Below are 6,027 nucleotides of genomic sequence, written 5' to 3' on the forward strand. Positions count from 1 at the left end.
TGTTCTTTCCATTCAAAATTTAAAGCTAAATTATCATAGCTTAAATTATTACATAGTTTCTTCACTCTACTTAAACCTATTGAATTCGGCTTTTGGATGAAAAAAAAATCAATAAAGGCTCAATAAAGATGAATTAAAATCAATAAAGTTGACTCACATGTACTGTTTTAAATGGTAATTTAAATAGATGACTGACTTTTTTGCAGCTTTTCCTTGTTACCTGTATTTAGCGATTTGTAGAAAAATGGATGTGATTTAATTGAAACGAAGTTGAATCTAGTTAAAACCTTTTTAGTGAAATATGAAGAAACTTTTTCTTTTCTTAAAAAACGTGATTGTTCTCCAATTTATTTCCTCATGTATAAAACAAAATATCGAGGTATGGGTCTTTGAAAATTTTGCAAGAGTAAGAAAAAAATGAATTTATTGCAGCAATAACTATTACATTTGATTTGTATTTCACACTTTATAAAAATTTGAAAGTGTCTCTTCGTACCAGATTTGAAAACAAAATCAAAAATATTCGATAGGTTGTAAAAAATTCAGATTTCTTCATATTTTTGTAAAATTAAATAATATATATACATACATAATATTGCTTGTTAAGTGATGAGATTCAATAAGATAATCAGAAAAAATGAATGTATGAATATCAATATTGAATATAACTCGTATTCTCAGAAAAATGTCATTATTAGATATGGCAAATATGCAAATATCAATACTTGAGGCATATTTTCAAGCGTTGATTATAACAGGTACATATATACTAGAAATGCTTTGTATTTATTTATAGGTAAAGTTTTGACCAAAACAACTTTTTCATAATAATCAAGAATTACCTTTTGTAATTTGTCTTATGGGTTACTATAGTAATTATAATGCTTTTAGAATATCAGTTTTGCTATTTAGTTGTAGGGCATGTAGGATGCCTTTTTAAGAAAGAATTGAAACCTTAATTCAATGTCATTCTTTTCAAATAATCATTTATTTCTTTGTTTTAAATTATTCAAATAACTTTTCTTAATTCTCTCCATATTAATTTTTCTAATTTTTATTAATTTTTGACAATGATTATGACTGATTTTTAAATTCAAGCAAATAAGTTTAAGGAATAGTATTATGGGTCTCTCAATTGGAAAGTGCACAAGAGCATACATTTCAAAATAATATAGATTGGGCAGAAAAATTGTCAAAGGTCTATGGCTGATAATATATTCAACTTGATTAATAACTTTTAAAAGTGATTGTAATATTTTCATTATAAGTAACTATTTAACTAAAAAGTTGTAACATTTAATGTAAAAATAGTTATCATCGCATATGCCGTCTACGCCGTCTTTTAAATACTCGAGGAAAACGTATATGATTTAACATATGAAAATAATTAAATTATGACTACGAGTTCGAGTTCAATGTTCTTAGGAAACGTTATAAAATACTTATATATATTTTTTAATTTTTGTCGAAAAAGATGTAAAATAATCAGTTAAAAAATTCAAAAAATCATCAAATATACTAGGGGCATTTAAAAAGTAAGTTACACTCAAACAATTAGGTCTTAAATACTTTATTGACAAGTCCTCTACAATGCAATATGACACACATACAAGCACATTATTTCTCTACATAATCTTCCAGTCGCTGGAGACATTTGTCGGAACGTAGCATTAATAGTTCGATGCCCTGACTATAGAAAATCACTCTTTGGTCCTGGAGCTAACAACAGCTCTCTGAACCCGGTCATCGTTGGAAAATTGGCTCCCACCCAAATGTTCTTTGAGCTTGCCGAATACGAGAAAGTCACAGGGTGGCAGATCGGAACTGTACGATGGTTGCTGCCAAACCTCTCATCCAAAACTGCGAAGCAAACTCTGTGTTGTGCTTACCTTTTGAGGCCTTGCATTGCCGTACAAGAGGACAATGTCTTTGCTTAACTTTTCACTATGTTTTTCACTGCTTTGCACAAACCCCTTAGCGTTTCGCAGAAATCTTGCTCCTTTGTGTTCGGAACTCAAAGGATAAGGTACCCATCGCGAACACAATTTGCGATAATCCAGTTGGTCACGGACGATGGAATGGGCACTGCCAACGGATATTCCCAAGTCCTGTGCAATGTGTGCGATTGCTGAGAATGATGTCTTCCACCCGCTGCACCATGTCTGATGTGCTGCTCATCGTTGTTGGTTTTCCTTGTCTTTTCACATCGGTTAAGTCTGTGCGACCGTCTTCGAACTGCTGGCACTATTTCACAACTTCATTGCATCTGCCTCATACACTCACAATATTTCACGATGAATCTCCGTACTCGTTAAATGTTTTGCCTACAAAAATTGCATTTTAAACCTACTTAAACGTTGGAGTAAGTTTCCAGCTGACGCGCCATTTTTTTCTCGTACTACTTAGCAACGGTTTTCACTATCCGAATGAAACTGATACGATTGTAAGTCGTGGGACTCAATTATCGTCCGCGCAAGCTTAGCTCTTGTTTCGTCATGACGCCATCTGTGGGGGAACAAGTGTAACTTACTTTTTGAAAGCCCGTTGTACATCAATTTAAAAAAAACTCATTTTAAAATTTGATGAAATATTGTTTTCAAAATTAATGGCAATTTTAACAATTTCTTAGGTTAAAAAAGTATACAAAGCAATTTTTTTAGTTTGGAAATTTATTAAAATATTTGTTTGAATTAATTAAATACACAACTTATAATATATTTCAATTTTCTAATTTATATAAACTTATAATCGACAACATTTTTAACAAAAATAAAATACAAGGAATTAAAAAAAAGAGTTGCAACATTTACAAAATTGAAAACATGCAAATTGTGTCTGACTTAGAATAAGCATTTTACTTAAGGAATGAAAGATGACCTACAGCATTCCTTCTGTAAGAGTAGATTAAAAACAATTGGCACATTGAATGTTTTGTAACAGTGAATACGAGGCCTCAGTTACATGAGTTAGCTGAATTAGTAACCTAACGGTCCAACAGTAGTTAAAAGGTCGCTCAAATGCCATCCATCGTAGCGAAAGTGTTAGGTGTTCCTCCTGACTATGGAATCGGTTTTGGAAAGTAAAATGCTTACCGAAGGTCGGGACCAGATCGTGCGTCTGCAATTATATCAAATAAGGAGCAGTATTTAAAGAAAAAGATCAGAAAAAAAACTTCAAATTTTTATGAAGGCTACTTTGTTGCAATAGCATCTTCAAAGGACTATTCACACCAGAGTTTTGAATTAAACTGTTAGAAACCAACCCTATCACTCGGGTTTGTATGCTCGCAGACCTATGATTTGTGTTTTATTGACAGGGAACCAAAATGCTCCAGCAGAAAGTTGATAAAAGAGTATCTCAGATGGGGAAAATGAGTGCAAAAACGTGTTTTTTGTGACTATTTTTTTAATTTTAGGAATAGCAGTTAATGAAATATGTGTATAAGAAATATTCATTTAATACTCTCTATATTATTATTTATTAAAAAAATAATATTTTATATTTATTTAAAACTCTATTAATGCTTTTAAAAGTAATTGATATCAAATATAAACAAACACAAATATGTTATAACTTTTTCCATCATTTTTCATTTAAATTACAATATCTTTGATTTTCTCAGTTGTCATCTTTTTTAAGTCATAAATTTATATCATTTAAACTTCAGAAATAATTCATTATATTAATAATGCAACGTTTGAATTATAATCGTAATTATAATAATGCAATAATATGGTAATTCCAATAAATAATTACTTAATAATAAGAAACAATTGAATCAATAAAATGTACACAAAGTCATCATAAATTCTAATACTGATACAGAGTTGAGAAAATATAGAGAAAGTAAAGACAGTAAAAATGGCAAAGCCTCAACACATCAGTTAGTTTAGTTCAACCGCAGTTATCGTGCAGAAAAAGTTTCTTAATTCAAAAAGATGAAATTCTACACGAATCGTCATTATAATCGTTTGTGAAGATAGTGAGTAAAGATAGAGATAGAGATCGAAATAGTGGTCTGAATATTTAACTTGAAATTCTACATTCTATTACATAATTGTATTTTTGCTAATACTAACGTGTATTTGGAAGCCTTAAATTTTTTCTTTCGCTTTCTTAACAACTGTGCTAGAAAAGTCAATAGGTAAAAAATGAATTTTTTCTGGCTGAATTTCACAATTAAAAATTAATATTATATTACAAAAAAAAATTATAACTTATTGAGTAAATAAGTTGGTGTATATTTTAAAAAGTATTTTAAATTTGTGATTTGCATTCATATTCATTCTATGTTAGGAATCTTGATATCCGAAGTTTCTTTTATATTTAATAAAATATTCAAAATCCAATATTTCAGTTTTTATTATAGATGATAACATAGTAATGATTAACAAGAAAAAATATGTATGAATTCTGGTCCTTATGAAGCTAAGTTAAGTTAAAAAGAAGCAAAAATTTTATATTTAAAAGATGCAAATTTAAAATGAAATGTCCATTGTAGCATTTTAAAAAGCATAATTTTAAAGTGGTTAAATTAATAAAGTGTGTGAAGTGAAATCAAGTTTTAATAGATTAAAAACAACGTGATGTACCAACTGGGGGAATTAATTTTTTTTTAAATGGCTAAAACATGAGACAAAATTAGGTCAAGAAGTTGAAGGAATTGCAACAATCTTAAAAAACATTTTTTAATCGAAAATTACTGCCATGCCGTACTCGTATTTTTTTTTAATTTTTATTTTGCACTTTATAAGCAGAAACAAAAATCTCTGAAGGAGGCATAATATTAGCAAAAGCTCACGAATGATGCACTCGATTAAATAATGAAATAAGTTTCACATTTTGACCAACTGAGACAAATTTCGTTTAAATTAAATTTTAAAAATTGCTTAAAAATGAAGAAAAATTGTATGAGAATCAAATTGATGTTTCGGAAAATTTTGAATTTAATAATGATTGTTTCGAATATAACGAAATACCGAATAAACAAAAAAATCTCTTTATCCTCTATAGAAAGGCATAGCAAAATTCTAATGTGCAGTTAATCTTTCCAAGTGTTGAGAAACGTAAATGAGAAAAAAAATTTGGAATCGTCAATGGGTGAACAATTAAGATATACAATCGTCGATTACCGTCTGTAACGTTGGGAGGGTTAAAATATCCCCATTCTTTTAGTCTAGATTGCATATTTATTGGTTGAGAAATCTTAATTTGTGTTTCAACGTAAGAAACTGATATTAAAAGTCAGAAATTTAAATCTGCAATTCTTGTTATTTTATGTATATCTAATTCATTATATTCTAACTTCACGATATCTATTACTAATATTTTCTTTCGGCATTTTTTTAAAAAAAACTTTTCAGCATTATATTTCTTTTTATTAGTGAATCTACTTTTTTCAATCCGACTGTAATGAATAGTTTTGGTTTCAGTATTTCTACACATTATGGATTGAAAAATCTTATTACGATGAAAAAAAAATTCTAATATTACCACATATTATAATTTTTGCAATATAATAATTATTGAAAATAATAATTTTTAAAAAGTTTCTTAAGCACTTCGCCAATGTGCAATGTGCATGAGATTTTCTATTACGGCTTCCATAAGTTAAACAGTGTCAATCAAATCTGAGATACTGTTAACAGGATAAATAGGCTGTCTAAACAGATACATCTTCCAATTGTACAAGATTCAATAAAACAAACAAGTATTTATTTATTTATATATATAAACTTACCAATTTACTTTCTTCAATTTTATTATTTTTAAACTTTTTCTCTTTGTATTTATCATTTTTTGAACCCTAGTTGATTTTAAAGTAGAATAGTTTGAAGCATTAATATGGAATCATTATGTGAGCGATGAACTTCCTCATGAATCTCTCCATTAATTTTAAGGAAAAGTTCCTAAGGAAAGTTAACGCGCATTAATTTGCCTCATGAGAACTAAGGAAAAAATTAATGCTTTTTTCGAACTAGTCACTTTTTGTTTGTGAAATTATTGCAAAATCAGAATCTCTATAAA

This window comes from Argiope bruennichi, chromosome 3 (genome assembly GCF_947563725.1).
Source record: "Argiope bruennichi chromosome 3, qqArgBrue1.1, whole genome shotgun sequence".
In the NCBI taxonomy this organism is placed as follows: Eukaryota; Metazoa; Arthropoda; class Arachnida; order Araneae; family Araneidae; genus Argiope; species Argiope bruennichi.